Here is a 12,755-nt window from a genome sequence, read left to right on the forward strand (position 1 = left end):
AAAGAGAGAAGAAACAAATCACCAGCACCCAGAATGAGAGAGGGAACACCACTATAAATCCCTAGTCATTAAAGAAAAAAGGGGTGGGGCACCTGGATGGCTCAGTCAGTTAAGCATAGGATTTTTTATTTATTTATTTATTTTTGAAGATTTTATTTATTTATTCATGAGAGACAGAGACAGACAGAGAGAGAGGCAGAGGGAGAAGCAGGCTTCCAAGGAGCAGGGAGCCCGATGCGGGACTCGATCCCAGAACCCTGGGATCATGACCTGAGCTGAAGGCAGACGCTTAACCATCTGAGCCACCCAGGTGCCCAAGGATAGGATTTTTGATTTCAGCCCGAGTCTTGATCTCCAGTTATGAGTTCAAGCCCCATGTTGTTAAAAAAAAGGGGGGGGTGTTTATTATGAACAAGTTTATGCCAATTAATCTTATAACTTAAATGAAATGGATAAATTCTTTAAAAGACACAAACTACTCAAGAAGAGATAGATAATGATTAGACCTGTATCCATGAAATAAAATGACTTCACAGTTAAGAACTTTCTCACAAAGAATACTCCAGGTCCAGATAGCTTCACTGGTGAATACTACCAAAAACGTAAGTAAGAAATTTTACCAAAAATTTAAGAAATAATAGCAATTTTATATACGCTTTTCCAGAAAATATAAGAGAAGGCAACACTTTCCAACTCATACTATAAGACCAGCATTACCTTGATGCCAAAATATGGCAAAGATCTTACAAGAAGAAAAAGCTACAGACCAATATCCTTCATGAACGCAGTAGCAAAAATCCTTAACAAAATTTGAACAACTCAAATCCTTCCATATATAAAAAGAACAGTACTTCATGGCCAAGGGGCTTTTCCCCAAAATGCAAATCTGTTTCAACATTATAAAATTAATCAGTACAATTCACTCTACCAATAATACTAAAAAAGAAAAAAACCTATGATCATCTCAATAAAGGAAGAAATAGCATGAAAGAAAGAAAGAAACGTAAGACCCAACCATGATTAAAAATTCTAGGCAAACTAAGAATGGCACGAAATTCTTTAACCTGACAAAGCACATCTATGGAAAAACAGCATACTTAATGGTGAAAAACTGAATGCTTTCCCCTTAACCTCAAGAACAAGGAAAGAAATATTCTTTTACCACTTCTATTCAATATTTTACGTGTGGTCCCAGTCAGTGCAATAAGCCAGGAAGAAGAAATTAAAGGCCTACAGATTAGAAAGGAAAAAGTTAAACTTTTTAAATTTGTTTATGATATGATCATTGACAGAAAATTCCAAGGCATCTACTGAAAAGCTACTAGAACGAAGTGGGTTTAGCAATGTTGCAAAGGTCAAGATACAAAAGAAAATTTTTTAAAGATTTTATTTATTTATTTGAGAGAGTGCAAATAAGCAGGGGGGAGGGGCAGAGGGAGGCGCAGACTCCCTGCTGAGCAGGGATCCCACTGTAGGGTTCGACCCCCAAACCCTGGGATTAGGACCTGAGCTGAAGGCAGCTGCCTAACCGACTGAGCCACCCAGGTGTCCCAAGATATAAAAATGAATTGTATTTCTATATGCTAGCAATAAATAATTGTTAAGAAACTGAAACACCATTTTATAAGCATTAACAAATTAAATATTTAGGGAAAGTTTAGCAAAATATGTGCAAGGCTTGTGCACTGAAAACTATAAAACACAGTTGACAGAAATTAAAGAAGATCTAAATAGAGAGATATACTGTGTTCATGGATTGGAAAACTCAATATTGTTGAGATATCATTTCTCCCCAAATTGGTTTATAGTTTCAATGCAATCTCAGTAAAAATTTCTGAAGAGCTTTTCTTCATAGAAGTTGACAAGCTGATTCTAAAATTTATATGGAAGCGCAAAAGATCTCGAATAGCCAAAAGGGTTTTGAGAAAAGAATGAAGTTGAAAGATTCACACTACATAATTTAAAGACTTACTGTAAAACTACAGTAACCAAGACAATAAGTATGGCTAAAAAATAGGTATAGAGATAAATGGAACAGAATAGACCCACACATATATAGTCAGTTGATTTTTTTACAAAGATACAAAGGCAATTTGATAGAGAAAGGATACTCTTTTACTAAGTGGTTCTGGAACAACTGAATATTCATATGTAACAACAGACGCTTATCATTACCTTGTATCATATATGATAAATTGATTTTAAGTTGATTATAAGCTTAAAATAAAAGCTACTGTGATAAAACTATTAGAAGAAAAGCTTTGTGACCTTTAGTTAGGCATAGATTTTTTTAGATTAACAGGAAAAATCACAAACCATTAAAAATGTTGATAAATTGGGCTTCATCAAAACTAAAAATTCCTGTTCTTCAAATGACACTGTTAAGAAATAAAAAGACAAACCACAGACTGGAAGAAAATATTTGCAAAATATCTAGCTGATAGGAGACTTGTATCTAGAACATTCCAATTAAAAAAAAATGGGCAATTTGCATAGACCCTTCACCAAAGAAGATACACAGATGGCAAATAAACACATGAAAAGATGCTCAACAACATTAGTCATTAGGGAAATGCAGATAAAAATCTCATGAGATACTACTGCATACTCACATGAATGGTTAAAATTTAAGTCTGACTATATGAAGTGTAGATGAGGGTGTGGGACAACTGAAACCCTCAGACATTTCTGGTGAGAATGCAAAATGGAACAGTCACTTTGGAAAACAGCTTGCAGTTCCTCCTAAGTTACATACAAATATATCATACAATCCACACTTATTTACCAAAAGAAACAAAAGTATATGTCTACACGAAGACTTTTATGCAAATGTTCAAAGCAGCTTTACATATAATTGCCAACAATTGAAAACAATCCAAACTGACATCAATAGGTGCATAGATAAATTATGATGCACACATCCGATGGAATATTACTCAGTAATGAAGAATGAGCCACAGAGCCATGCAACAACAGATGAATCCCAAAAGCATTGTGTTCAGTGAAATAAATCAGACACAAAAAAGGCTATTGATTCTATGTTTCATTTATATGACATTCTAGAAAGGCAAAAATATGATAGGAACAGAAAACAGATAGCTCAGGGACTGGGGATGGAGGAAGAGATTTGAATGCACAGAGAAATTATGGAGGGATGGAAACATTCTATATGTTGATTATGATGGTGGTTGTATGATTGAATAAATTTATCAAAACTCATTGAGCTGACCACTTCAAAGTGGTGAATTTATTTTATGTCAGTTGTATCTGCGTTAGTTTTCTATTGCTATAACAAATCACCACAAACTTAGCAGCTTCAAACATCCATTGGGCTCACTGCTCTGTAAGTCAGATGTGCAGTATTCTGTGGCTGGGCATCCCAAGGCTGAAAATGTGGGGTCAGCCAGGCTGAGTTCTTGTCTGGACTCCCTGAAGAAAAATCCACTTCCAAGCTCATTGTTGTCATTGACACAATTTAATTTCTTGTAACTATAAATGTGAGACCCCCCATTTCCTTGCTGGCTGTCAGCTGGGTCAGCTCTTAGTCCCTAAAGGCGACCCCTACTCCTTGCCATATGACCCTCCACATTTTCAAGCCAGCAATGTTGAATCTCTGACTTTCTACTCTGACCAGGCAGAGAAAACATCCCACTTTAAAGGGCTCATACAAAAAGGTCAGGCCTGGGGCACCTGGGTGGCTCAGATGGTTAGGCATCTGCCTTCAGCTCAGGTCATGATCCCAGGGTCCTGGGATGGAGTCCCGCATCAGGCTCCCTGCTCCTTGGGAGCCTGCTTCTCCCTCTGCTTCTCTCTCTCTCTCTCTGTCTCTCATGAATAAATAAATAAAATCTTAAAAAAAAAAAGTTCAGGCCTGGGGCACCTGTGTGGCTCAGTTGGTTAAGTGTCTTACTTCAGCTCAGCTCATGATCTCAGGGTCCTGGTATCAAACTTGGCATCGGCATTGTGTTCCCTGCTTAGTAGGGAGTCTGCTTCTCCCTCTCCTTCTGCCCCTCCCCCCACTCATGCTCTCTCTCTCTCTCAAATAAATAAAATCTTTAAAAAAAAAGGTCAGGCCCATCTGGATAATCTCACTATTTTAAGATCAACCGTGTCTTATAACATAACCTGAGTATGAGAGTAAAATCCATTATATATACAGTCCTGGGAATTATGCAGGGCAAATACGTGGCAGGGGGTGGGGAGATAGAGGAGGCAGGAATTCCTGGAGGCCATCATAGACTTCTGCCTGCCACAATACTTGAATAAATCTTTCTTAAAAAATTAAATTTCATGTAATTATACATTTAACATGTTGCCTTTTTGAAAAGGATAAAATTATTTCAATTTGGGACTGTCCCAGAAAATCTGGTATATATTGTTGCCATATGATCTATTTTCCTGGTACATATGTTAGGATAGGCTAGAGAGGAACTAAGCTAACATATTTTGAATGTCTACTATGTGCCAGACACATGCTAGACATTTTACATAAATAAAGCATCAAAGGGCCTCTGATTCAAAGGAAATGCCGGGAGAGTGGGTAGAGGGGAAGGGAAGGCAGACAAAACTTGCAACGCACAAAGTTGAAATATCAGAAAGCAAAACTGGGTCATTCTGGGCTTCTGTTTCCAACAAGAGAAAGAAGGGAACCTAATTGGAGGGGCAATAGAGATGGTCCTGTTCCCAAATACCTTAGGGGAGAAGCCTATAAGGGGCCCCCATCGAGGTGTCCTGGGAGGGGGGCAGAGCTTCTCAGCTGGAGTGTCTCGAATGGATTGCAGGTGTCAGGGGTCAGACGAAGCCAGGGAAGCCTCGTGTTTATCCCTGCAAGCTCTACAATGTCATCATTTTTGAAACGTGCTCTCAGATGAGAAGGTTGAGAAGCCCTGGTCTGGGGGTTAAGACAAAACTCCTCCAGAAGTGAGAAAGAACACAGAGGACCCAGGCAGAACAGAAAGTCATGTCTCCTAAAGAAGGGTTCTGGGGTGGGATCTGTCCTTCAATCCCTCAGAAGTGATTAGCACGTCTTTTCTAAACTACAAAGCAGCGGAGAGATCTGGGATTTAGGTGGACCTCAGCGTAGGAGGACCAGAGGCCATGGATATGCTGATCAGAGAGGAAGGAGCAGGACAAGGGACTGTGACCGGGCTGGGGACCAGGTTGAATGGTGAGTTGCCTGCTACTGTAGTTGCCTGGCCCAAATGTCCCCACGGTCCCTACAAGTGTGGGCACTGATGCCTGACCCAGTGAGCCCTGTCCAGTCCCGAGCTCAGCTGGTCACGGTGAGGAGCTACGGTGGAAAGGGTAAAGATTCTGGAGTCACACGCACCGGAGACCCCTTCCTGGCTCCACCACTAACCAGCTCTGAGCACTGAGGCGAACTATAAAACGTCTCTGAGTCTCTGGCCACATCTGTACAACGGGACTGCTGGTAGGGCTTCTCCCCTAAGGTATTTGGGAGCAGGACCTGACGTTGCTGTCTGCCACACCCCGGCAAGAGCACTCAGTAAATGGGAGCTTTAATACACCTGATGGCGAGGGCTGGCTGTCCTGTGGCTTGGGGCTGTGGCGCCCTTTGGAGACACGGGAGACCACTTACCTGTCCTTTGCTGGGGTGACCGATCTGTGGATCTGCACTTTAGTCCCTACCCAGCCCTTGGCTGCTCCCTTTTCTCTGCCTTGGGGTGGGACCAGGCCCCTGTCTTTGTGGCTGCTCACTCGTGCTCTTCTTCTGGGGAGACTATCACTCAAAACCACCAGGATGCTTACCACACCTTGACCTTGCTCCATGATTTATACCCCTTATATCCCAGGCTGGACTTTCTCATACTCTCCTGGTGGCTGTACTCTGGGGGGCCGTTTCTACACAGGATAAGCTCCCCTGGCCCTGGTTTCTTTCCCTCCTCTTCTACCCCGCACTGCCCCATCTCAGATTGGGTTAGTCCATCTGAGGGCTGACAACTAGGGTTAAGAAGCAAATGAAGGCGACACCAACATACATCAGTACCAACAGGTGCCCCCTCCCTCCCCGGAGAGAGAATGCGCTAGGGGGGAGCATTGGGTGGTGAAGAAGGAGGGAAGGGCTGCCAGGGGTGGATAGGAAGGAGAAGCACATTCCAGATGGAGAAGCTCTGCCCAGGTGTGCTGGAGGGCAGGGAGGGACTGGGTTGGGGTGGGTAGGGACACCACCCCAGAGAGCCACTGATGACTTGCATCTCACCCCCGCCGCTCCTCAAATCTGCCCTGTCCCTAGTTATATATTCCTTCCCCTGGGCTTTTCCATATCAGAAAGTCACACCGTTGGGGCGCCTGGGTGGCTCAGTCGGTTAAACGTCTGCCTTCAGCTCAGGTCATGATCTCAGGGTCCTGGGATGGAGCCCCATGTTGGGCTCCCTGCTCAGCGGGGAACCTGCTTCTCCCTCTCTGGCTCCCCCTGCTCGTTAAGTGGAAGAGTCTGCCCCTGCTCCTCTTTCTGTCTCTCTCTCTCTCTGTGTCAAATAAATAAATAAAATCTTAGAAAGAAGAAAGAAAGAAAAAGAAAGAAAGAAAGAAAGAAAGAAAGAAAGAAAGAAAGAAAGAAAGAAAGAAAGAAAGAAAGAAAGAAAGAAAGAAAGAAAAATAGATAGAAAGAAAGAATGAATGAATGAAAGAAAGGAAGAAAGAAAGAAAGTCACACCATCAATCACCCAGGGAGTTAAGCAAAATCCCCGGCACTCATCTTGGATTCCTCACTTTCCTCTATGTTCCAATTCACCACCGAGTCCTGTGGGTTCTACTTGTGAGGTTGGTCTCTTATCCGCCCCCCTCACCCCCAATTCCATTCTTGCCCTCTGGTCCAGGCTACCATTGTTCCCCTGGACTATTCCCATAGTTTCCTAACTCATCTCCCTCACTTCGTTCTTGCCTCCTTAATCCATTCTCCATTCAGCAGCTGCAGCGATTAATACACATGTGCACACACACTCACACATTCACACATGGCATCACTCTTAGCACTGCTTAAAATCCTTCCATGGCTTCCCCTGGTCTTCCAATACATTTCAACCTCCCATTAGGGCCACAGGTCTTAGGAGGACACAGCCCGCACTGACTGTCACGCTTCATCTCATGTCCTCCCCCTTTGCTTACGGGCTCTAGCCCTCTCGGCCTTCTTGCTGTTCCAGAACACTGCAAACCCTTTCCTGCCTCCCGTCCAAGCACTGGAGGCTCCCCGCCGCCGGGAATGCCCTCCCTCCATACCCACCTGGCTCCTGGAGAGCCTTCTCCAACCACACATATAAGGAGCACAGACCCTCCTCCAAACTGCTATTTACCCTGTTTGGGTTCACAATCTGCAATTATCTTTCTTTCTGTGTATTTACTTTTCTGTGGTTCACTCCCTGACTGGACAGTATGGTTTGGAGGACAGAGATCATGCTGGTCTTAGTCAGTTCTAATCATAGAGCCTGGCCTAGGGTGCGGTACAGAGTAGGTCCTAAACAGTGTTTAAGGAATGAGCGTGTGGATTAGGATGGGTAAGTAAGCGAGATGAAGTGCTGGCTCTGGGGGCTTGTTCAGGGCATGTGTGCAGCCTTGAACACAAGGAGGAGGCTGGGGCACCGTCTAGGAGGAAGCGGGGTCTCTCTCAGGCTTGGGAACGCACCAGGACAAGTGCTAGGCCTGGGAATGCCCAAATCCCCAAAGGGGCCAGAGAAGGGCACCCTCCATGTTCTCTCGGGAGCAGAAGCTGGACAAAGGGCAACGTGGAGATAAGTACAAAGGCTGGGCTAGCCAGGCAGCCCGCAGTCCCAGAGATTAGAACTCAGCCCCAGAATCTGCCTCTGTCATTTGCTAGACACTCCAGTACATTCCGCTCACCCTTCTCTCTGGCCTCCTGCAGCAGAAAACTCATAAAGGCCTCATTCACCATACACATATGCATTGTGTGTCCTGGCTTCGGGCTATTTAAGCAGGCTTGGAACTGGCTATATTTCAAAGATGAAGGGATCCTGCTATTTATAGCTTTAGTGAGGGCTTTGGGGTGGAAAACACTATGTAAACTTCAGCTCTTAGAGCTCAGTTGTCTATATGTTCCTGCATATAAAGTGCAGTTTAATAGCAGTTCTGACATGCAACCCTTGTAGATAAAGTCCTAACTTACTCCCTGTGGTCAGCCCACAGCCACCTTCTGTGAACTTGAATGGCCGGCACAGAGCTCCTGCCCCTGCATACCTCTGTGGTCACCATCCAGATCCCTCCCAAGTGCACTGTGAAGCCATTCTCAGGATTCATGCTTTGTGCTTCTCATTTCCAAGGAAATGGACAAATTCTCATTAAGTGGAAGAGTGTGCTGCCCAGAAAGCCAAAAGTAGAATTGTCAATGGCCAAAGGTATTTGGGGGGGGGCTGCAAAAAAGGAATAGATGAGTCATAGGAGGAAATGAAAACCTCCTTCTTGGCCAGAACATAAAGTCACAGGACAACTTGTTGAAGGTTTTAAGCCTTCTGGAATATTTATAGCAGAGAAATCAGTAATTTGGCCAAAAAGCCACACATGAAACCTCTGTCTAAAGTTGGGGAACAAGTTGCGTTTGAGATGGGAGGCCCAACTCAGGGGCTGAGGGCCATTCATGCTGCCGTTAATTAAAAGCTCAGGATGTTTCATGGTGTTACATTCCTTATCTTATCTAAACATTACAAACAGCTCTGGAAAATTGGCACCATCATCCCTATTTTACAGATGCACAGACTGAGGTTCAGAAATGATTGGATTTTTCTTTTTCTTGTAAAGTCACAGAGCTAGTATTTGGTAGCCCACACTTTCCCTTCCCTGTCCCACTATGGAGTAATAAGAGGCAGCCTGGCATAGTGAAAATGGCATGGATTCTGGAATCAGACAGACTCAGGTTTAAACTTCAACTCCACTACCTACTGGATGAGTGGTCATGGGGAAATTGTTTCACTCCTTTTTTTTTTTTTAAGATTTTATTTATTTATTTGACAGAGAGAGACACAGTGAGAGAGGGAACACAAGCAGGGGGAGTGGGAGAGGGAGAAGCAGACTTCCCACCAAGCAGAGAGTGGGCTTGATCCCAGGACCCTGGGAACATGACCTGAGCCAAAGGCAGACGCTTAATGACTGAGCCACCCAGGCGCCCTTCATCTCACTTCTTTGGAGTTTAATTTCTTCACCTGTAAAAACTGGGATAGTTTCCCAACAAAGCACTAGCAAATGAAATTCAACAGCACATTGAAAGAATTATACACCATTACCAAATGGAATTTATTCCTGGAATGCAAGGATTGTTCAACATATAAAAATCCATCAGTGTAAAACACAACATTAACAGAATAAGGGAGAAAAAATGCACGTGACCATCTCAGTTGATGCAGAAAACGTAATTGACAAAATTTAATAACCCCTCACGATAAAAACAGTCAATACACTAGGAATAGAAGTAAACTTTTAACTCAATATAATAAAGGTCATATATCAAGACCCCACAGCTAACATCACACTCAGTAGTGAAGGACTGAAAGCTCTTCCTCCAAGATAAAGAACAAGACAAAGATGTGCACTTATACCACTTCTATTTAACATAGCTCTGGGAATCCTAGCCAGAGCAATTAGACAAGAAAAATAAATAAAAGTCATACAAATTGGAATGGAAAAAGTAAAATTATCTCTGTTTGCAGATGACATGATCTTAAATGTAGGAAACCAAAAAGACAACACACACAGAGACACATACACAAAACTGTTAAACTAATAAGTGAATTCAAAAACTTGCAGAATACAAAATCAACACACAAAAATCAATTGCATTTCTATGCACTAACAATGAACAATCCAAACAGGAATTTAGGAAAATAATTCCATGTACAATAACAACAAAAAGAATAAAATACTTAAGAATTAACTTAACCAAGGAGGTGAAAGACATACACTGAAAACTACAGAATGGTGCTGAAAGAAATTAAAGAAGACACAAATAAGTGAAAAAACACCCCATGTTCTTGAATTGGAAGACAATATTGTTAAGATGTTAGTACTACTCAAAGCCATCTAAGATTCAATGCCATCCCTATCAAAATCTTAATGGCAGTTTTTGCAGAAATAGAAAAATTCATTTTAAAATCTCAAGGGACCGTGAATAATCTTGAAAAAGGAGTACAAAGCTGGAGGAGTCACATTTCCTGATTTCAAAACTTACTACAAAACTATAGTAATCAAAACAGTGTGGTAGAGGCAGAAAGTCAGACAGTCGGGCAAGGCAATAGACTAAAGAAGTCAAAAAGAAACTTCTGCAAATGTGGTCAAAGGATTTTCAACAAGGGTGCCAAGACCATTCAATGGGGAAAAAGCAATCTCTTCAATAAATCATTTTGGGAAAACTGGATATCTACAAACAAAAAGAATGAAGTTAGATCCTTACCTTACACCATATACAAGAATTAACCCAAAATAGATCAAAGACCTAAACTTAATGGCTAAAACTATAAAACTCTTAGAAGAAAACAGAAGGGAAAATATTCAATGATATTGAATTTAACAATGATTTTTTTAATATGACATTAAAAGCACAAGCAACAAAATCAAAAATAGATAAATTGGATTATACCAAAATTAAAAACTTCTATACATCAAAGGACACAATCAATGGAGTGAAAAGATGACCAGTAGAATGGAGATGGTATTTGCAGATCATGTATCTGATAAGAAGTTAAGATCCAGAATGTATAAAGAACTCTTATAACTCCACAACAACAAAAACCAAACAATTTGATTAAAAAATGGATGAAGGACTCAAATAGACATTTCTCCAAAGAAAATATAGAAGCATGAAAAAATGCTCAACATCATTAGACATTAGGGAAATGCAAATCAAAACCATAATGAGATAGCACCACACACCCATTAGGATGGCTATTTTCTAAATAACGAGTGTTGATAAGGATATGGAGAAACTGGAATGCTTGTGTACTGTTGGTAGGAATATAAAATGTTATAGCAATTATAGAAAACAGTGTAGGGGTACATCAAAAAATTAAACAAAAAATTAAACCCTCTAGAGTCCACCTATGGATGAATGGATAAGCAAAATGGGATACTTACATACAATGGAATATTGTTCAGCTTTAAAAAGAAGGGAAGTCTGACACACGCTATAACATGGATGAACCTTAAGGACATTATACTAAGTGAAATAAGCCAGTCACAAAATGACAAATACTGGACAATTCCACTTATATGAGGTATCTAGAGAAGTTAAAATCACAGAGACAGAAATTAGAATGGCTGTTGCCCGGGTCTGGGGGAAGAGGGGAATGGAAAGTTAGTGTTTAATGGATGCAGAGCTTCAGTGTGGGCAGAAGAAAGAGTTCTGGAGCTGGATGGTGGTGATGGCGGACCAACAATATTAATGTGCTTAATACCACAGAGCTATACACTTCAAAATGGTTACGATGGTAGACGTTATGTGCTATTTTACTACAATTAAAGAAGAGGGATAGTAACCTGTACCTTGCAGGATTGTTGTGAATTCTGTGGGAAAGTCCTTCTCACTCCCTGGCACATGATAGGTGTTCAGTATGTACTAAGTTTCATTCCTTTCTTTTCTTTTTTTTTTTTAAAGACTTATTTATTTATCAGAGAGAGAGAGCGCGCACAAGCAGGGGGAGCAGCAGGCAGAGGGAGAGGGAGAAGCAGGCTTCCCGCTGAGCAGGGAGCCGGATGTGGGGCTCGATCCCAGGACCCTGGGACCATGACCTGGGCCGAAGGTAGATGCTTAACCCACTGAGTCACTCAGGTGTCCCTCATTCTTTTCTTTTAACAGTGAATGTAGAACTCATCTGGAGTTCTTGACAACATGATTCAAGAAAAATAACTGTTTTCAGATGAAAGCAGTGAGGGAGACAAAACATAAGAGACTCTTAATCTCAGGAAACAAACTGAGGGTTGTTGGAGGGGAGGGGGGTGGGAGGGATGGGGTGGCTGGGTGATGGACACTGGGGAGGGTATGTGCTATGGTGAGCGCTGTGTATTGTGTAAGACTGAGGAATCACAGATCTGTACCCCTGAAACAAATAATACCTTATATGTTGATAAAAAAAGAAAAAGAACTGTTTTCTTCATTTAAAAAAATTTTTTTTAGATTTTATTTATTTATTTGTCAGAAAGGGAGAGAGCACAAGCAGGGAGAACTGCAGGCAGAGGCAGAGGGAGAAGCAGGCTTCCCGCTGAGCAAGGAGCCTGATGCGGGGCTCAATCCCAGGACTCTGGGATCATGACCTGAGCCGAAGGCAGATGCTTAACCGACTCTGAGCCACCCAGGTGTCCCTTTCTTCATTATTTTTATTGGTAGTCTTGCACGAGGTGCATATCTGTGTCTCAAGGGAGTACTCCACATTCAAGGAACACCAGAATGTGCCAAGCTACTCAAACTCTGCTCACGCTGTATGGGTGTTGAGTGGTACCCACTGGACCAGAACATCTGCCACTGGAATGAAAGCCAACCTGGTAGCAGCTTAGTCCTGGGTTTCTCAGCCAAAGATGGGCTGGGATTCTAAAAATTCTCAGAGGGAGCTGAGGTGAACAAACTGTGGGAGGCAGAGTTGCCTACGTCAGGGTCTGGGGATTTGATTGTCTGCCTTTGTGCTGGACAGGTCTTTGATGTTGGAACACCTGAGACTGATGTCTCAACCAACACACAGAGCCGTTTTTTCTATAAGAAAGTTGGAGGCTACCAGGAGGGAGGCCAGTAGAAATCTTTTTCC

This window comes from Zalophus californianus, chromosome 15, assembly GCF_009762305.2.
Source record: "Zalophus californianus isolate mZalCal1 chromosome 15, mZalCal1.pri.v2, whole genome shotgun sequence".
NCBI classification, from domain to species: Eukaryota; Metazoa; Chordata; class Mammalia; order Carnivora; family Otariidae; genus Zalophus; species Zalophus californianus.